A 22351-nucleotide genomic window follows, 5' to 3' on the forward strand; every position below is an offset into this window, starting at 1 on the left:
ACAAAAAATAAATTATTTTCATTTTTTCGACTGCTTTTTTTGGGCAAGTCCAGCGCCTGTTTTAGCTTTTTTTCTGCTGCTGCCGGTGTTGTTTTCGTAGTTGTTAACATTAACGAGTTGCCAGTCCGGGGAACACAAAAAATAAAACTTCCATAGCCATATAATATTCGTTTGGATGAAAGGCGGCAAGGAGATTTTTAGGTAATCCAACTAAAACAAGAGGGGCCTATTAAATTTTCAATTTACGCGATACTTTATTTTGGCCGTAAACTTGGGTTAAATATTTTACATAACTGCAAGGCTGCTGGGGACTATGATTACGCCTTGCATTAGGCTGTTTTTTAGTAAAATTAAAAATAGTTTGGGGCTTGACTGTGATTTTTAAGAGGGATATTTTTTTTGAGGTTTGATTCTTTTCGGATATAAATCAGCAAGCATTTTTTATATATCAGTCGCATTGTAATAATCAATATTATTTTTCAATTTTTTAAAAATATAATATTTATGCGTAAAGTGTAACCTTCTCCTCTACTGTAAGCTTTTGTAATTGTTAGTCACAATGTACATAAAAGCGCGACTCAATGTAACACTATCAGCAGCTGAAAGCCAGTTCATTGAGGTCAGCTTCAGCTGATAGGCTTCTTTTTATGCTTGGCTTATCAGGAGCGTGAGTGTTTCTTTCCATTAGTAGCCACTAGTGCATTGGGATTCTTAGAAGCTATACTTGAACAACACCCAGGGTAATAAATAGGATTTATTGTATTTTTAATATTCCACAGTATTCCCCTGACTAAGCTTCAGATTAAAACTAGGACAGAAGCAATGTTAGCAACCTTTGGGAACTACGTATACAGTCTGAATACAGAACAAACCCTTTATTTTATTTCTTTCTGGCTAAAGTTCTATCATAGTATCTGGGCGCCCTATCTTATCGCGAAATAAAGGCCGCAGGTTTTCCAATACTTTCATTCATACGCGGAATTCCGTATGGCTTCCATGGAAAGTTCGCTTATCTGAGGAGTGGGGGCCTGCGTTCGCCAGATAGTGGTTCGCCGTCAGCTGCCTTGAAATCCGACATCCGAAATCCTACCCTGCATTCCAGTTGCATTCACCCACATTTGCGGATGGTATTCATGCACTCGCCGAATGTAATTCAATACTCCGCGTTGAGTTCATCATGAGTAATGCCAAGCAGCCCACCTTGACTTAATTTGCCGCGTCTCTTTTTACTTTGAAAGTTGCAACGAAAACAGAATTCACACGCTGCCAGCTGGAAGAGAAGAACTCCAGGGGGCAGGGGCAGGGGCAGCCACTTTCAGCGGCGCTTGGCTTTTTCCATTCAATGTCAAACCGAAAGGTGAACTCTGGCCAGAACCCCAATCAAAGGCTATCCTACCATAAATCACTAATGACACCAACTTTATCTGTCTGTTTAAACAGCCATAAATTCCGGCAAGGAAAAAAAAAATAATAAAAAAGAAGCAAACATTTAAAAGGTTCTAACACCTCTCCCCACTCACCACTGCATTCATAATTTATGCGATCTCCAGACAGACGCTCTTTGATTCAAATTATTTTCGCCGCCACATGAGTTATGGCGTTTTGCATCCGCCGGCCAAATTGCCCCAAAAAGGGGCTCTAATCCCAGTCCAGTTTATATGTATACCCATTCGTAGCACTCCAAAATATATCCCAACTTCCTGCCTGAAGTTTAATTAAAGCTTACGTAAAATGTATTTCGTAGTTTGCATAGAAATTATTATAATTACACTCATAAATAATGAGAGACAAAAGTGTATTGCTCGGTGGCACCTAAATCACAGAGATTAGCTCACCGCCGGCCAGATTTACATCTCAAAGCCGCATTCAGCTAACCGAATTGGATTTTATTCGATCGAATGGATGGCTCTTCGGCGATAATCGAAGGCAAATTGAATTAATAATACGCGGGTCCATGGCTGTCAGCATAACTTTGAGTTATTGTATGGGGGAAAATCGTCATAATTTCCACTAATGTGCCACGCGAGTGACCTCTCCACTCGCGTTTTCTATCAGATAGAAATTGCTTTTTTTTCTCACTCAGCTGCTTTCGTATGCCAATCGCGTTGTCAAATAAAATTCGGGGTTTATGAGACAGTTTAGCGATTAAAAAGTGGAGGGAAAAAGCCCATCGAAAACTGCCTTTCGATGTCAACGAAAGAGATTAGAAACTGTGGCTGGGAAAATATTGAAAAAGAAGGGGCAACTCGGAAATTATATTTAAATGTAAATAAGGCGCGTTTGAAATTACTAAATATAAGTTATTTTAGTGTTTTAAGTAGTGAAAGTGTGGCAATGGGAGTGGGTGCGAACAGAGGATTATGGGTTGCAGGGGATTACGTAAGCCGGGCATAATTGGGGTCTCAGAAAGGGGCGGATGTGGGCGTAGCACAGTGGCATTTATCACTTAACCGTGGCAAACAGCTTTTGTTGTCCCTATTGATGTTAGGCATTCTCCTGAAAACAAAGAAAGGCAACCCCGGAGCCAACGATCTATTAAGGCGGATATTTATGCAGGTATCCCTGACTCTAGGGGTGAGTTTTCAGCACTTCTCTCTAGATCCCCTCGGGGAAAATAAAAATAAATTGAAATGGAAGCAATTAAAATGTGAACCCCACTTCAGCCGGCAGCCAACAGCCAACAACCAGCATTCGTTTTCGGGAATTGCCACCATGATCGCGGCTCGTTCGACAATTCCTTTACAGCTGTGTGTACCCAAACATTCATTTCGTGTGCTCGGCGGCCACAAAAACTCATTGCAGGCAAAATGATCGACGATAATGGTAAAACAATGGCAGCAGGAGCTGCAGAAACATTGTCTGGCTGCGAGACAATGTCCCGCATTTAGCGACAATTAAGAAATCAAACGTGGCCTGTGCTGGGCAATTGCAATGAAAACCGCTCACCAGGAGCAACACAACGGCAGCAGCAGCAACATCTACCGCAGCAACATCCACAGTAGCAATCCCTGATGACAGGCCACGAGTCAGACTTTCCACTCTAATGCAAATGTGCAATTAAATTGTTGACGTTGCCCGCCATTTGTTCCCAATCAAAATTGTGCGATCGTAGGACAGCGACTTTGAAAGAGATCAAGTGAGCGTAACGACAAAAGCGCTGGCAATAAATTGTAATTAACCTTTTTTTGTGGGCGGTCTGGGCAAAAAAAAACATCCCAATAACTGGCATTAAAATACCTATAAAATGGCAAAATCCCTAAAAAAGATAACCCCACCGAAAGGCAAAACGATTTGGCCGCCCATAAGTTTAATGCGCAAACAATTGGCCCCACTTATTTGCCAAATTAATTGCTCGTCTGTGGTTTTTTCCTTGCTTTACGAGCATAATCAAATGAATTTTAATGGGGCCCGGGCACACAACGTTCTTCGCATTGCCAAACGAACCCAACTCTGACATAGAGTACTAAACATAAGGCCGCATGAAGCCACATATGGTTACAGTTCGGTAATTTTCATTTCATTTTCGAGTGAAAAAATCTATGGGCTGAAGAGATGTGTATCTGTGGCTCCGGCTGTATCTGTATCTATGTGGCACACACACAGGGATTTCGGATCGGAACGGGTGTGTCATTATTTCAACTGAATTTCATGCCACATGCAATGCATAGACAGAGAGAAATTTTGCCATGAGTTGATTTTATCTATGTATCTATCTGTCAAAGTTGGCTTGGAAGATCCTAAATACCATTCTTTATATGGTTAATGCTAACTCTATAACTGAACTTGTTTCAAAGGGGTTTTTGAGCATTTTAAATAATGTTTTTGGGTAGAAACAATACAAATTGTAGTCCTATGTTTATAGGAACACCCTCTGCTATTTTCTCCCTGTGCACTGATGGCTGTCTCTTAGCAAACCAACGATCCTACGATCCGACGACCAACGTGGGCAGGCCGAAACATTTTGACAGAACAGTTAGTCAGTTTGGCCTTTTGAAGACAAGGTGTTGCAGAAATCAATAGAACACTTATTCGGCCACACTTGGCAAGCAATTTATTGTATCTATCCGGACCACAGACCGTTGCATAAATTAACCGAGCCGTCTGTGGGCCAGCTGGAGCCGTGTATCTGTGTATCTGAGTATCTTTGCATCTCTGTGCCGCGGCGAGGTAGAGAATGTATCTATGCAAAAATCGCTGGCAACTAAAAGTCTACAAAGTAACTAAAAGCTGCTAAGCTTGTGCGCAATTAGAATACGAATACGAATGCCGAGCCCCAAAGCCGGTTGTTGTTGCTGCTGCCGCTGCTGTTGCTGTTGCAGCTGTTGTTGCAATGTTGCTACATGGCTACACATGTTGCTGTGTTGCTGGCGGAATAGTTGTTTGTCCGTTTGTTTGTCCGTTTGTTTGTTTGCCTGCCTGGCATCTAACTAGCTATCTATATTTGAGCAGATTGCGCTGCTAACCCCATTGCAATCTCGGCTCTCTCAGACACACCGACTGGGCCAAAGTGACTAACTTTGCTGGATCTTAGCTGCTGGCTTGGCCGGAATGTGTGTGAGTCTCCAGATTGTTAGCAAGTGTAATTTAGTTGTTAAGAGAGAAGCGAGATAGAGAGAGAGAGAGCGAGAGAGTTCTTGGTGCAGTGACAACGCGCTGACTTGTACAAATTGAAATTTAAATCGCTCCTTTTTGGCCAAATGCCAAACTGGTTGGCCAAAGTGGCCCGACCGCCTGCCACATTTATTTAAATTGCAATTAGAGTGCCAGACGCGACTTATAATTAGCTTGTTGGCGGCTTAATTAGTTGGCACACACACGATCCCCGAGACGGGTTCTTGGATCGCCACAATAGAAGAGAGCTCTGGCTCCATCAGCTGTGTGCGAGGCTGTGCGGCTCTGTAAGTCTGTGTTTATAAAGCTGAAAGTCGTTAACCTTCGTTGTAACACATTCATCATCATCACTCACCTCGCAGCAGCAGCAGCAACAGCGGCAGCAGCAACACGCACTCACCGCAGCAACTACAACTCACACACGGCCGTAAAAAGAAGTCGTCTTAATCTTAAACGACGTCTCCATCCATCTCCAAAAGCTGCAACTGCAGCCACTACAGCCGCAGCAGCCACATCAGCTGCTCTTGGCCAACTCTTCTTGGGCTCTTGGCTTTTTGTTTGCCATCGCCGTGGCATGGCATTTGAAAGCAAGCCAGGAAGTTGACGAATTGACGAGCGCACTGAGCTCCATTGAACTGAGCCCCTCTTAAGTAACTCGGATCAGATGCTAGGCGACTCCAACGCATCTGTGCCACAAATGAGCCAACACACAAAGGAACCAGAACGGGCCAAACAACTTGGCTGCGACGGACGGCGACGGATCTTTGGAAAGCGGCGAGGAAAGTGTCACGTCTAGAACTAAATATGGGGAAAATTGGGAACACTACAAACATTCTCCGCTGCGTAGAAGAGAGTGCAATCATTCGTCTTGACACTTTCTCGTCGGCAGCCGAGGAATGCAAACAGTGAAAAGGTTTGGCGGATGTTTGCCGAGACGGAGACCCCAAAAAACCAAGAAAAACACAAGCCTGGCTAACTGTAAGCTAGCTAACGAAAACGCACAGGGGAGAACTTCTCGAGTGAAATAATTAAAATTCCATGCTCATAACTTCCGCAATTAAGGCAGCCGGCTAGAGGCCCAAGGAGTCCTATAGGAGCTCACTAAAGGACAGCCAAGAGCCCGGAAAGTCGAGGAGCCACATCATCAGCGGCAGCACAAGCTAATTTCCACGCACAGTTGACGCGATCCGAGGCCAACATGGCAACATGTGAGTTGTGAGATGCACTCCACAGTGCCAGGGCCCAGAGCGAGTGCACTGCGAGAATATATGAGTAAGGAACAGAAAGAATAAAACACTTTGTTACGATTAAAACATAAAATTAAACATCGAACTCATATGTATTTCATATATTTTCTGACACACATAGTGTTCTAGGTATCCCTAAGATAAACCTAGAGAATATACATTAATCCCTGGTATTTTTTCAGTGCCTCATGGGCTGACTGGCAGACGTTGGCAAACGCTCAGCGGACCAGTGCAAGCTGAAGCCGACTGTCTGCCGCGGCGGCGAGTAGGAGAGTATCTGTGAGATACAACGCATGCCACACGGAACACGCCTGCACTAATGAAGTAATTCATTGAACCGTGCTACGCCGGCGTGGCTGCCACTTCCATTAGTTTAGTGTTGGCTGCACTCGGCTCCCTTCTTGTTTATTTCAGCCATTGCCGTTTTAATGCCCCTAAGCCCTAAGTTGTTTGCCTGCCAGGACGGGAGTCTGTGTTGCCTTGTTTTTGGCAAACATCTGCGACTGTCCGCACTTCCTGGACAGCACATTAGATCACTCCGCTGACAGGCGGGCCAGTCGGCCGCTTGACCCCGCCTCTAAAATGAAAACATCGGACCGGCCACTCCTGGTTATATGGTGGGCATTATCGGCGGGCCGGCCAAGCCCATTGAGAAAAATGTCTTTTGATAATTAAGCGGGTCGTCGCTGCCGATCAGCGACCATCCCCGATCCGCGGTCCCCGTTCCCTGAAAGCCCCTTTCCAGCACCTCTCCACACCACTCACATTCTAACGATTGCACTTTTACCGAAAAGCGCAAGAACTTTATCTGGCATGCCGCTGGACATTGCCGCCAGTCAGGCAAATAAAGTAGCAGAGAGGAGTGGAGTGGATGCACTGAGAAAAATATATAATAGAAAGTACCCTTAAAATTGGAGAGAAATAAATCCTTATCTCTAGGTCTGTTGGAAAAAGATAGAAAGCCAATAAACTCAGTTTAGAAAACCAATAAGTATATGATCGGGTTAAAAATATTATTCTAAAATAGTTTAAAATAAAGTTAACTTAAAAGCAAAGTTAGAACTTGAAAGCAAATAGATATTTAGTAATAGGTGCTATTTATAAGAAATCCCAGAACTAATGTGACTAATACAAGTCACATGAAGTAAATGTTCCCAAATTTTTGAAAGGTATTTTAGCCTTCCATGATTCTCAGAGAAGTATCTTATTGAGATACTTGTCTTTATATTCGTATTCAAAATATTTGCATATATTTTTCGTCAGTGTAAGATGGCAGAATGGCTTGGAGTGGCCAGTCGCATCATCTTAATAGAAATATGCGTGTGTGCGCAGTGTGTGTGCCGGTGCTGCTGTGTTGTGTATATCAAAATCCATTAGTGGCTTTTGTAGAATTAATCAACAACGACAAAAATAAGAAGAAACCGAAGGAAAAGTAAATGTGAAAATAAAAACAGCAAAACTGCAATCGGCAGACGAGCCAGAGGCCCCTACCCCCCTTTTCTAACTCTTTCACTGCGGTTTTAGTGGTGGCCAATGGCCAATGGCCAATGGCCATATCCATATGGCCATATCGCTGGCCCGACTAAGTGAACATTTGTAATGGTCAGTCAGGCGGCCAGTGGCTCGTCTATCAGCAAACGCGTTTGTTCGACTGTCCGCACAGCGTACTCTCGGATACAGATACACTGTATCTGCAGTCCGACATAGCCCATACCATAGGCCGCAGAACGAAAACAAACCGTACTGAAATTGGCTGGGATCATCTAATCACTTGTTTTCGTTGTTCATTTCAAACAGAGCGTGTCGCGGGCATTTTGTAAAAATAAAAAACGTAATTACATTATGCGGTTGCTGCTCCGGCGCAGGCTCCTCTTTATCACCGATGGTCGCTGGTCGGTGGTCAGTGCCTCCTCCATAGTTGCAAATAATTGCATTTAATTATAAATTCTATAATGAGTGGCGTTGGGCTTTTCTTTTCCATTTTCCATTTTTTTTGTACTTATTCGCCCACTGGCGATTAAATTTATCAGCGTCAAGTGGTGATTGACTTGTCGGCATGCAAATATGTCTGCATATTTGCATTTACTTGGCGGCGCTGTAAATCATAACTAGATAATTTATGGCCCAGCCAGTGCTCCCATGTAAACAGCACTGCAATCTGTGACATCATTTATATGGCATACAAAGCATTCCTTTCATACCTTTCAATATCTGTCTCGGGGCCTGGATTAATCCCGCTCAGCCGGCGTTCGCACGGAAACCCGAAATTCATTCATAAAACTTTGGAAAGTCGTTAAAATCAAGAGCATGTCTCCTTCGATATTTATGCCCGCTTATGCTGGCCCACAGATTTATGCCCGTTTCGACCTTAACCAATTTATTGGGGTATTTATAAATGGCGACATTTGTAGCCTTTGCAACTCAATCGCAATATAAGCTTTTTACGATCCGATGAAAAGAAAATAACAGCGGCCGCATGAAAAACGTGAAAATTAAATCAAACCAGACAACCAGATGAAGAAATGCTGATTGCCACTGATTTGTGATTTTATTGCCCGAGATCAGCAGTGCTTAGGAAATCTACATGTATGTATGTCCAAGCATAATTGTTGCTTTTCCCGTCTTTGAGACGAAATTATAAATCTCTCGTGGCGTCAACGAAAAAGAAAGAAAAACATTTACTAATTCGCGGGCGAATTTGGCAATTGTTCAAGGCTGACGCACGAGTCAACCGGTGGTCAGGGAATGGGATGGATTTTAAAAACATTTTTGAAACTACACAGAGGTAAATTATATTTTCTTAACATTCACCTGTACATTTTTAAAGACTTCGTTTAATAATTCTCTGCCAAACGCTTTTCTTCCAAAATAAAAGTATTTACTTTACTTCTTGGAAACATTTGACAAAACATAATATTTTTCCTCTCTGTACAATGACTAATGCATTGCCTTGTCACATTAGTGTATAATTAGATCTCTTTCCTTTCTGCTGACCCACTAATCAAGAAGAAAGTTCTGCTCAAGACATCGCATAGTTAAAGCCACCGAATTAAAGCAGCCAAGTCGGATTTGGGATCTGGGAATCGACCATATGTTTCCCTATTTGTTTGCCTTTCTGTGTTTATTTATTTATTTGTATTTGCTTATCAGCGGCACGGCGGCGTCTCTAATTAATTTTTTCTTCTCTGAAAATCGGTGGTCGTTCTGTTTGCTGTTGTTTCGATACTTTTCGATGGCCAACACAGATCCGGTCTGCGGGGCATTCGGCTGCCCACCTACTCGTATATGGCCGGCAACTAATTAAGTCACAAATACATAACGCCAGCCTTTATCAGACGAGATAAAAATTACAAAAAAAGAGAAATATATAAATACGAAAGAAAAATGAGAAATAAAATCAAATGGAACTAGCCCGGCGCTATCTGAGTGACTTTTTAAAAAAGATTATCAGCTGGAAGGTCCAACAACAATTGTTTTTTATCAGCAGCTAATGAGTGCCTGTGATAAGGTATAAAAAAGTAAATTGAGCGAAAACGGAGAAAGAGAGAGAGCTGCGCACGTGCGAAACAAAATATTTAAAGGCAATATTTCCGCTCGACCATCGAACGACCATCAATCACCAGACTCGAGTGTCCAGCAACAATATTTATAATAACTTTAAAACGATTTTTTCGCGCGCAGCCAAATGCCTTTCAGCGTTTTCAATTTAATTTGGGGGCCTTTAATTGCCGAAATCAATTCAAAAGCCAGTTGAACGCGTTAAAAGCAACTACACAGGGGCAGCAAATAAACAAAATAAAATAAGAGCCGACCGAAAATTTCAATAATTATTAACAAGACGACGGCGAGTTCATTAGCGCCGCGGGCAAGCGAATACACATTTGTCTGTATATATGCAGAGTCTTAATGAAAATACAAATAAATGTTGGGTAATTAAGACTTGTCTTTCATACATTGTATTGGCCAGTTCTGGGTGTTCGAAATAAAATCACTAAATGTACGTAATGAACGCCTGCACAGAGAGAAAATATGAAAGAATGTGCTTGTTAAAGTTGATCTATATACTTATTTTCAAAGCCCGAATTAAATATTTATTAAATTTCTATTCCATTTCTATTATGTTTTTATAATATTTTTGGGTACTTCATAATTTTTGGAAGAACAGTTTCCAGCTGATAGGGTTTTTTCTCTCTGCAGCAATGCCCAAAGGCGTTTCAAAACTTGTTCGACAACTTGTTTTGGTCTTTACATATCGACTAGAATCGCGAGTCAGCACCATATACACTACCATATGCGATAATGCTGGGAGCACATGATATAATATAATTGGAATGCGCCACACACACACACACACACACACACGAGTGCACATGTGGTGTACCATGCCAACGGTGGAAAACTATCTGCTGGGTTTCCACACATTATCGGGCCCGGCTTGGCCTGGCCTACCGAGAATCATGCTCGGGCCGCAGTAAATTTCCATAAATTTACATGCCATAAATCAAATTGAAAATGTGTTTTCCTCGATGATCGCAACTCTTTGCCTTATCTGCAACGGCTGTCTGTCTTTGGGGGAGAAGACTGCCCCTGCCGCTGCCGCTGCCGCGGCTGCTGTTGCAAACTAAACACTGAGCTGGCTTATCAGTCGAGTTCACTGCAGTTGGCTGGCTGACAAAGTGCAGTCAACTCATCGGGCTGCACTTCCCCCTCGGAGTCTTGGCGATGATGACTAAGTTTCGAGAGCAGAGCCCACGCACTGCGAGTTTGTTTTACTATTTGGTTAAACAACAAGGCAGCTCCGACGGCGCAAATGGCCAATGCTGACACCGAATGCGATGAACTCATTCACTTATTCATTCATGCCACCAGAAGTGGTGGAAACGGTATGCGACTGGGGGGTACCTGCTACTTATGGTGGAGCAAAAGTGAAGCAGGTTTATAGCAGGTTTCCATCTGCATATGGATTAGATTCTAAAGTATCTTTAAAATTATTATTGCTAAAAAACACTTCTACATTCTTGCAAATGTGTATTAAAATCCTATAAGAAATAGTTGTTAAGAACATGAAATTATTAAGATACAATGGGATCCTCAATAGCAGTCTTGTTCTATCTTCAGAAATCGAAAAAACCATTGAAGATCTCTACATTTCAGGTAGGTGCTACTCATCCAACTTATACACCCCTGAATTACCAGGTACTATAAACAGAAAACAGTCGCTGTTCTGACTGGCCGCTAAAATGCTCTGAGCACGCCTAATGGACTTCTCAGCTGTCTGTGGAGGGAAATGCTGCAGCCGCAATAAAAAACGTGCAAAACATCACCAATAACAGCAGGAAATTCGCAACTCCGAGCCCAGGTACATATACTCGTATGTGTTTACGTTCGGGTTCGATCGTATGACTAATTCGCACAGTGCGGTGATAAAGTTCACAAAGTAAATTTGCACGCGCTGCGCTCGAAACTGCTCTGCTCTTCATACCTCGCAATTTAATTTCGCTTTTTACGGCTTTTACCCGGCAATTACGTCATTGGAGAAGCGAACGTCTTTAGCGCTGTCAGCTTGTCAAAAATATGTACAACTTTGAGTTGGAGCGACTTTCTTATTGCATTCGCCAGACGTCTGATGAACCCACAAATGTGTGTCTGTGAGTCAGTCTGGCGATGGCATATGGCGCTACTTATTGGCCACAACACCCGATGGCACTCTCAGCAAAAAGTGCACGTCCACGAGAATATTCAATTCAGTTGGGGGCCAGAAAGTGGGCCTTAAACTTACGATTCTGGGATGGCAAAGTCAACCAACCTGCAAGGACGAGAACAAATCAAATTAGTTGGGGATTTAAACAAGAATAGATAGATGAGATCATCTCAGGGCAGAGAATGTTAAATGAAAGTTAAGAATTGGCCCATAAAAAGGTGAAAATGACTGGAATGATAACCCCAGGCACATGCCAAGCCCCATTGAAAGTTCACCCAACTAGAGCCGATTCTACTATCATCAATGAGATCATCCCAGTGCCGCACTAAGGTCATCGAAAATTATTTTTTATTACGGCGCCATCTCATCACTAAGGCAAAAAACAAAACACAAAAAACGAGGGGACGTGAGTCTATCGTCTATATGCAGTTCAGAATGTGTGTTTTTATGTGCATTAATCGCCTGCCTAGGACGTACGATTTATATACACCATTTATTTACCCGCGACCAACGCCAGTTTATCACGTAGTCATGATTCACACGAATTCTAATCGCCCGGCTTTGGCAAATAGAAAAGGTTTCGCAATAAAAATTAACTGGGAATTAATCAATTATTGACTGGCAATCGAGCAATCGAGCAATCGAGAGGGCGGCCTGCATTCGCACATGTAACTGAAATAAACAATAAACTTAATTAAAAACCAAAAAATGGGGCGCAAAAGTAAACAAACCGCCCACGACACTCAGTCACTCAGGAACTGCAGATTGCAGACTGCCGACTGCACAAATTGAAAAAAGATACAAAGAGGCAGGGACAGAAACAAAGTTTAAAATACGAATTGCACTTCAGCGTACAATGGCCATAAATATGAAATTGTATGGTAAATTAATGCTATTATAGCGTCTAAAATCCAACACACAAGAAATAGAAGAAAAACGCTTAGAAAAGAGCAGCAACAACGGCTAAATAAAGAGCCATATTTGAAGACCTTGTACGTGGGCTGCCTACACAACCAGTTCGCGGATTCAGTTTATTTCAATTTTGTGTGGTGTGCCGGTCTGAGCTGGCCCAAACCGACTGGGCCCGTTCCGGCCAACTCCATCTCCGGCTTTAGCTATAGCTCCAGTGCACAGGGAAAAATAGAAGTAGCAATGAGATTTTTCTATATTTTAAAGATCATTTGAACTGTACTTTTGTTTCTTATGATGAATAAATCTGAACAATTTTGAATGCTCTCCTTACTGCTAACAGAAGATATAATCACTGTGATCATTTAGTAAAGAAACTAATAAAATAAAAGATATTATATTACAAACCTAAAAATGTATCTTTGAGAACGACAAAATTCTAGTAAAACATATTATTTAGCATAGGATTTACCACATGGATCACACCTCCTTATCGAACCTTAGTTCCTTTAAATAACATATTTCATGTTTCGGATACCTTATAGATCCCATCTTTTCGCTCTCTGTATACTACCGACTGACTGAGGCAGCGTTTCGGTTTCTTAGTCCACATGTATGCGAGTGTATCGGCTTCATACATATGGCGGCACTTGATTTGCATAACAAATGCAGCTCACCAGCAGCCGGGGCAACGGCAGAGGCGAAATCCGCTGAAGAAGGCTGTGGCCGCCGTAGAAGCCGACTCAGCGAGCCGTGCCAAAAACAAAAGCCAGCCAAATTGCTGCGAAAATATATAGACTGGCTCCGAATTCATCAAATGCGCACCCAAGAGTCAAAAGCTCGTCTCGCTCAATTACCAGAAATTTCACTCCATTAAGACACACACCTCGCGCGTCCATAAAAAGTGAATGTCTATCATTAAGACAATTTTTTCAACACATTTTCTATTTTTTTTTTGGCTTTTCTTGGCCATTTTTTTGTCTTTTCTGCATCCGCTCGAACCAGCACTTTTCCATTTCCGCTTTTATGCCAAATTAATTGGGCCTAATTACGGCCATTGAGTGCTGCGGATTAGATCATCCCACAGCGAGAGAGAGAGATCACCTGCCGTGCCAGCGGGCGTGAATTAATTGGTGATTTCGGCCAAAAACAGAAATTAATAACGCGGCTGAGAGTTCGTTAAAAAATGCTAATTTCGCTCATTCCGAACGGCGTCATAACGCGACGCCCTTCACATATTTTTCCACCTCAATTTCTAAGGTGACAAAAAAATTGCCACCGAACCTACGCAGCAGACGTGTCAGTTTGAGACAAATTGGCAAAATTTCAAGTATGCCATAAAGGGAAGGCCCGACCGAGAAAGAAACCGACCCATATTTCTACGTGTCCAACGGAACGGAGCCCTTCGGTTATATATTATAAGGCACCTTATAGAGGCGGGGGCAGCCACATAGATTAGCCGGGGGGCCATTAGTCAGCGGACGTCGATTGCGTAGCCCGGTGGTTGTTTTTCACCGATTTGTTTGCATTTTCACATTTATTTATCAACAAATTACGCTGTAAACAAAGGCAAACAGACCGGGCAAACGAACGGACATGGGTGTAGTGCTCCAGCACATACCTCAAAAGCGCGGCCAAAAGGTTAATTATGCAGCCAGCGACTGGGAATTCACAATGCCACAGACTCGAGTACACATTCACATTGTGAGGGGAGAGAAGTTAGTCGGCTTGTCAGAGCGGTTCGTCAATCATTTTCTGGATGGCTTACATGAAAATCGTGTTTGGTTTTTCAGATTGTTTTTCTTTTTCTCGGCTTTTTGGTGGTCTGTGTTAAACGTTTTCACTGCATTTTTTACAGCCAAATTTTTTGACAAGCAACTGACAGAAATTGACAAGCGGCCGAGCAATGGGCCAAAATGCCCGGCTGGACCGAAAAGAACCCCGCAAACGATGATATGATGTGAGAGATGGTTCCAGCTGTGAAAAGGTCAACATCTCAGACAGCCAGACATGCTGGGTCTGTCGTGCAGAGTTATTGCCTCGTTTCGCCTCGTTTGCCTCACTTTCCAACGATCCGGCGATTCAGAGATGGCCGAAAGAAATGAAAAGTGTGGCCTGAGAACCCCAGAAAGAAAGGCCTTTCTTCTCGGACGCAACGGCTCTGACCGGCTAATATTGACAAATTAAAAGCAGGTTAATGTGTCTTTAATGTTTGTGTAGTTTTCCCCGGTGGGGTTAGATGGCCTAGCCTCCATTGATGCAACATATGTGCGCCGGCATGTAAAAATGTTCACAATGATCGGTGCGTATCTTTAAGAACCGACAGGCAGCACAGATACATTTACAGATGCAGATACCAACACGTGTGTGTAAAAACGGGCAGCCAAAGGCAAGGCAATTCAAAAGTCATTGAGGCGCAAAAGTCAAGCATAAATATTTCAAATAATGTTTGCTGGCCCCGCTGGCATTGGGTCTTGGGTCCGGGGTCTTGGATCTTGGATCTTTGTAAACCCAACTAAAACCGCTCGCCCTCTCTTTCCCCCGCTATCGCAGTGTGTGTGTGTGTGGCATAATTTGGTGAGAGTTCGAGTTCAACAGCTGAACAAAAAACAGCACCAAGCACATTAACTTTGAAATAAGAACAACACCATAGAACTCGAAACGTTACACAGGGAAAATTAGGGTAAGTGTTGTAGTAGTACTTCCCAAAATCTTTGTTAGATACAGTTGATTTGATAGTTCTTAAATGAAATATTAAAAATGTAATAAAAAAGTATTATAAATCAATGTTCCTGATTGTAAACAATAAAAAAGATACATTATTACAAAGAAATACAATCCATTGCACTATGAGACTCTAACATATGAACAATAATAGAGAACCAATGATCCGATACTTGAGAACAAAGAACCATATAGATTGGAGTTCCTTTGGATCACATTTTGTTTCTGTGTAAAGATCGGAAAACTGAGAACGGAGAATGGGGCACACAGAGCACTGAGAAGCGGAGAATTGGAGAACCGGAGGGAGCTCCCAGCACGATGAGATGAAGAATTCTAGAGGGCGAGCGAGAGCGGCGGGCGTTTCTGTAATAGACGCTGTCTACGCTGATGACCTCAGTTAAAAATAAATAATGCCTTACATTGTTTGGAATTAGTGGCTGTTTTTGGGCCCCAGTCTGCAGATGGATCTGCCAGATTCGGGGTGGCGCTCAGCGATCTTGAAGATGCCCTGCTCTCATGAGGTTGGCGACAGTAAACACAGAACATGGGGCGGCCAAACAAATCATTTTGTCAACTCAGCTTGTAGCCGGCAGCTGGAGAAGAGACATGCATATTTGTGTAAATTCTTGTACGACATTTATCACACAAGAAATTGATGAACCTGCCCCGCCTGATAAATGTCTGAGAGCACCCAGGCGGAGGGAAAGCGATTCAGTTAAACCGGAGGAAATCTGGGGAAGAGATTAGCTTCTAAGCCGCTGAATTGGGTGTAACATTGCCTTATTTAATTTAGAATCAGGGGAGATTATGGGGAAGAGATTGGCTGCTAGCTCGGAGGATTTATTATTTATTTATTTTTATATTTAAAATTGTAGTTTCAATTAGTCATGTTCCTACTTTTTGTGAATTAAACGAAAAGGGAATACTATTTGTTTACTTAGATATTTTATATTATAAGTCCATGTAACTCAAAGATATTTACTTGATATACCTTTTTTTGGGTCTTTCCCAGCCAGAAGAAGAATGCCAGGCGAGCCGAAATATTGTTTCAGTCTTATTTACCTGAAATTCGCTATTTTATCAACCACCCAGCACAAGTGTTTCGCTGCGAACGTATTTACATACTTATCGGTACATATGTGGAGTATAAACAACAAAGGCAGGCACAATGAAAAACGAGTTTATATATAAGGTGGCTATGCTGTAAAATTATAAAGGGCGGACCATATCAAGAGTGCTGTTATGGCAGACAAAACGGGTCGCCAGCTAAAGAACCCGGGGGTTAAAAGCGATCTACACCGGTGACGCACCATAGAACCGGAAATTCTGTTTCTCCTGCTGTCATTTGGCTGAGTTCTCAATAAGCATGCAAATCGAATTGTTTGTGCACTTTTCGGTGCTTATTCCCATGGAATGGAAAGCAAACTACCGAGGGGACGGAACCAGAACCGCCGCTCGACAAGAGTGTAAACAAACTACACAGCGATTATGATTTATGAATCGAAATAAAACGCTGACAAATCAAACAGCAGCGGAAATGCCAAAGAAAACCGATCAGAACCGAAAAACCCAATAGCAACCTCAGATAACCCGAGAAACTGACTAAAAACGCGTCGCTCAGATAGTGCCAGCGACTAACTAACTGTAAACATATATAATATAGGTTATCACTATCATTTTCAGCTCGCAGCTGACAAGATAAAGTTGAGCCACAAAAAATGGGGGGAGAGCCGGAGACTAGAAACCCCAGAAACTTAGGTAAATTTTGGGGAGTGAAAGTAAGTGGCAAGCCCGGCGACAATCACAAGATGTATCTAAACTCTGACGTTTTGTTCTAGGAAGCCCGAAGCCAGTCATAAACCACCGAGATACAGAGATCCGGGGATCCGGGGATCCGGAGATCTGCAGATCATTATGGTCTTTGAGATAAGCTGGTTTGTTTACCCACCCCGAAGATAAGCGACATGGGGTCCCGAAGCTCTATTTACCTTTTTAGATGCGTTTGCAGCTGGTGCCCGAGAAGAGAGTATCTGTAACTTTGCTTCTTTCGTATTCTTCGGTTTCACAACACCACTGAAAATTCCATAAACACCAAATAGAATTTCGCTTTTGTGTATTTCCTCACAATACTTTTCTTTTCGTATATATTTTCAGATGTATAATTTCTCTTTTATTTTCGTTACTTCGTTTATTTTATAGATTTCTTGTAATCACTTGTATTTATTTCTCGGTTTCAACAACAACATTTCGTCATGTTTTTTTCTATGGGGCGTACAAAAAATTTAGTAAACGTAATCGAAAACAAAAGCACACGCGTTCCCCCTGTTCTCTGGCTGGGGAGTGAAAGAGACGGCGGTGGGGCCAGAGGAAAGAGAAAGAGATAGATAGGGGGAAGCAGAAACGCACGCACACTCTGTAAGAACGCAAGCGAACCGCAAAGAAAACCGATTTTTATGCACTATTTAGCTTTATATATATTTTCCTGTATATAGTTTTTGTATTTTTTCGAAGAAAGGGGTAAGGGAATGTTTATTTTCTCATTTTTGGGGGATATGTGTTGAAACCGTGCGAAATCCAAGCTGACAAACGATGCGTTTGTTTTATTTGCAACTGCAATTTCCACGCTTGTTTCCCATAATTTCTCTTGTTTGTTGTCCGAAAAACAAACGATTTCTTTATTGTTAAATGGAGAGTGTTGCTTTTAATCGCGATCGAGTGAGGGTGCCTCTGTTTATCGCGTTGCTTATTTTTTGTTGACTCGAAGAAATTCGTTCACACCCGCGCTCATTCATAAAACGTATCCCAAAGATACGATCGTCACGCACTCGCAGTTTCGTCGCTGCTTCTGACGCTGAACTAAATAAATATGTGTTCAAAATCCATATTTCTCTCGATTCTCTTACGCACGTTTACAAAGTGTAATGTTTTGAACGGCAAAACGAAAACGATCCGCGAGCAAAACCGCTTTCGTCGAAAATCGTTTTCAAACTAAAACCGCCTTCGAACACAAACTAACAGCCGTTGGGTAACAGGGGCTGCGCTAACATTTAGCGGTTAACAGAGCGGTTTGTACGGGGTGTTAACATGTTCGAGGGCATGTTCGCTTGGAGTTAACATGTGGGAGACCGACGATTACCGGTTAACAGTGCGAGCTAACAGGCAAGAACGGCCAATAACGGGTAAAGAGAGAGCGGAAAATGTTGCGCTCAAACTGCGCTAACAGCTCATTTCGAGCCGATCGAGAAATCCCCCTAGAATTTTTCATTGAAAGTAAAAACTGTTGGGAAAACTCCCCTTTGAATGTGTTCGTAGGTTTCACACACCGATTCGAAAGTGTTTGTAAATTTACACTAACAAGCGGCGATAAAAGTCTTCTATGGCTTATTTAGTGTGTTTGGGTTTCGGGTTTTACGACCCGGTCCCATCTTTGTGCAGCCTCTTTCAGCGTTTATCGGCTCGCATCTCCCTCAGTTCTTATCAGTGGAGCATTGTCTTATCTGCAGATTTATGGCCCAACGGGCATTTAATAGCCCTAAGATCGCCCGATTCCTGGAAGTCGACTTAACACTTTCGTTGTCTCAATTTGATTAGCGCCTGCATTGGCTTAACACTTTTCCATCCATAAAGTTTGTGGACCAAGACGAAAGGGAGAAACTATATGAGTTATATGAACTTATCCAAGACACAATTAGGAATTGACTGAGTTGTTTACTACTTAAACATATAACCTACAATGCGCAAGTATTTTAAAAAAATTAGAACTATTTATGAACTTAAGGCAACAGTATTTTAAAAAAATTAGAACTATTTATGAACTTAAGGCAACAGTTGTTGTTTTTGATTTTAGCTTCGTAGCTTAAGCTTTAATTTCTAATGCTCTTAACTTATTATTATGTTCCGCAAACATAGAATTTATCTTAATGGAGAAGATTTGTAAACCCTAAAATTAAGAGAGCAATGAACCCTGTTTTTAACTCATTCATAACTCAGCTAAACCACCAAATTAAAGATACAAGAGCTCGAACTATAAAAACATATACTTTTGCCAGCTAATTAATGTTTTCGAAAACCAAAGAATTTTGTATGGTCCAAGAATAAACCATTTAAATTAATAAATCATCCCTATAAAGGAGAATGAACTCTCGTCCTGAGCAAATTGCTGAATGAACCAGACAGCTAACAACAATTCGTCAGGATTAGCCGTGTCAACTCCTTCCTGTTTGTGTGGCATCTCCCCTTTTCCCACTCTATTGGCTTTCCTCTTTCGTTTTTCTCCACCTTCCCTTCGCATTTCATAACGTTTTGAGGTGTGTTCGCCGGTCTCATCCTTATCGAAGGTGCGCATCAACGTCACAGAGATACCGCACCGTGTACCCATATAGCCATAACCATTCCCGAGCCGATCTACGTGCCCGGGTTCTCTCGCTGCCTTTGAAATCGAAACTGCCCATTGTGTTGAAATCTAAGCGAGCGTGTGAGGAGATCCCCAGTCCCCCGAATCTCCGAGTCCCCGATCCCCGATCCCCGAGTACCAGTTCCAATCCCGATCCCAAACTCCATGTGATGGGCTGCATGCTTGATCGATAGCGTCTGGTCTCCTTGATTTCCAGCGAAAGGTAAACACAACAAAAGCGAAAATTTCGAGAGACAAAAAGATGCCACGTAGATATTTTCGGGCATATTTTGAATAGTTTTCAATGCCAATGACAGCAGGAGAAACTTGGCTTAGAGAGTGCACAGGGAAAAATGCAATTAGCTTTTATGTAAGCTTAATTAATCCACAAGGAGAAAATGAAAAAAATAGCAAATACTTGAATCTTTTTAGTATTATTTGCTTATCTGCTGCTTAATCCATTTAAGTTTTTATCTATTCTTTATAGCTTAGCACATTTAAAAACTGTTTAAAAAATAGCACAAACACTTCTTGATTTTCTCTCTCTCTAGGTGTACTTTTCACTTTGGCATAAATAATGCCGAATGAAATGCGATAAACAGAGTTATATATTTGCACACAGCGGGAAGCTGGCCAATAAAGTTGTATGGGGTTTTCCATAATACGCCGCACCGAGTTAAAACCAAACCAAAACCAAAACCAAAACCGAACCGAAACCGAAACGAGTGAAAAGTGCCATAAAAAAGGCAATGCTCGCGTCGCTTTTGCACTCACTCAGCGACATCATTCTGTTAATGGTCGCACTGTCTCCAAGCGATATGCAGATTTTGCAGTTTGGTACTCGTATAATATGGTATATATGTGGTGCAGGGGATTCCCCCCTAAATGCATTTGCGCCATTTGTTGGCCTTGCCGTTTGGCTGATAAGTCAAGTTTTTATGGGCGCGCGCGCATTTAACTTGATTATAAACGACGGCAGGCGGCCGGGCCATATAAAATCGCTTTTCATTACGGCCCAGGCATGTGAAATTAATAAGCCGGCCGACAGGCCACCAAGCCGGGCGGGCCAATATTTTGGCCAAAAATCTCAACGCCGCCGTCAAGTTCGTTGCCTAAGTCTTTTGTTTTGCTATCGGGCTTTGTGTATTTTCATTTTTTCGCCCGGCCAAAACTCCCGCTGCGCGTGTTGTGGCCAAACAAACCCGAGAGCCGCCTTAAATGTTCATTAATTCAAATTGATTCTAATCGCGACGCCTTCATTAATCTAAGCGCCACCCCACGCAATGCATTTTCTATTGCCCGCAAATTATTTATTGATGAGCCTGGCCGCGAAATCGGCTGCCGGATTCGGTTGCAGCCACAATTGCATGATTAATGGGCGGATACCCGGAGTGTCCATGGCGTCCAGGGATCGCAGAATAGAGGACCCTTGTTCTATGACAAACGATCGTATTTATGGCTCTATTCACCGGCCACAGGTAGTCACGTCTCTGCGCGTGTTTGCCTTTCGCCTGCGGAATCCTTGGCCAGTCCACTTCCGCCTGCCAGCCACTTGTTACATGGCGGGCAAACAAGAAACACACATTTTAAGTGCTGTTTGTTTTGACCGGGAGGCGGCGAGCGGAGTCGAGGCGCGGAGATAAGTCTTTCGGGTCCTTCGATTACAAATGCCAGACGGCAGGCCAGTCAGCTATAAAGCGACACATCTTTCATGACTTAACGAGTGACTCAGGGGCTGTGTAAATATGGACCATATCTCCCCTAAAAACGGAGCTGCAATTGCACTGAGCGAGAAATCTGGGAATAAAACTGTACAAAAACTCAAGGGAATTTAAGAAATTTACCTAAATTTTCTCCATTTTATTAATATACTTTGTATAAATATTTTGCAAATTTTAATAAGACTTTCTTCTAAGTGTTTCGCACCAAAACAAAGCCAAAGCTGTGTCAACATGGGCCCCAAAGCGGGATCGGGTCAGCTGCTTTTGGCCAAAGGCGACAAAGGAAGCGAAGCGAACTGGAACCGAGCCGCTCAAGGTTACCGACGACTTTGGGTCAAGCGGTCCAAGAGCCGCGTGAAAATCTTGTTAAGCATTTAATGCCAATGAGCAAATATAAATCAACATGACAAATGACCAAAAATTCTCGGCGACAACATCGCTGCCTTTAAAGACACCAAGACACTACACTGAAGCACCAACAAGGGCCACAAGAGTGTTGCTCTTGTTGTACTTGTTGCACTGCACGGTGGCTGCCTTTGTTGCTGTAATTGTTATGCTGCTACAAGCCATTGTTGCGCCAACGAAATCTGCATAAATGGGTCAGCGATCAGCATTCAGCTGCCGCCGGCGGCGGTGGACCTACCTTTGCCTTTGTGTACTTGTTACGCCCGCCGGGGCAAACTCATTGAACCCCATTGAAAGTGTTGCTTTTTACTCCGAACACGTAAAGTTACTCTTGGAAAATATATTCCATGTTGCAGGGACTTGGAAATCAAATGTAAGTACTATTTATTACATTTTAAAATATTGCACTCACATAAAAAAAAAGAAAAAGTAGTACAAATTATTTATAATATTAAAAAATTATTATTTAATTTAATTATTTTTATTCCTCTCTCTTTTGGTTATAGATTTTCTTAGGCCATTGATATCAAAGGAAGGCTTTCTTCTAGACATTAATAAGACACAATTAAAAATTATAAAGCAAGGGTATTTGAATCGATCAAGGCACGTATTTTTTATTTGTGCACTGGCTTTGTTTATA

The 22351-nt window shown here is 42.4% G+C and overlaps 1 protein-coding gene across 6 annotated transcripts in view; it reads right to left on the reverse strand.

Moving 5' to 3' along the window:
* The window catches only part of LOC108024520 (rho GTPase-activating protein 7), a 93952-nt gene extending 75780 nt beyond the window's left edge, over positions 1 to 18172 (reverse strand). For 2 of the 6 annotated variants that reach the window (XM_050889286.1, XM_044093373.2), the window contains exons 1-2: positions 17141 to 18166; positions 11638 to 11664 (exon numbers count right to left, since the gene is read on the reverse strand). The gene's annotated coding sequence lies outside the window, so the exon portion shown is untranslated. Of the gene's footprint in view, positions 1 to 11340; positions 11614 to 11637; positions 11665 to 17140 lie in introns of those variants that run through there. The other 4 variants (XM_017094471.3, XM_017094472.3, XM_050889287.1 and 1 more) reach the window with 4 other exon arrangements.
* Positions 18173 to 22351: the final 4179 nt, after the last annotated feature.

This window comes from Drosophila biarmipes, chromosome 3R, assembly GCF_025231255.1.
Source record: "Drosophila biarmipes strain raj3 chromosome 3R, RU_DBia_V1.1, whole genome shotgun sequence".
Lineage (NCBI taxonomy): Eukaryota > Metazoa > Arthropoda > Insecta > Diptera > Drosophilidae > Drosophila > Drosophila biarmipes.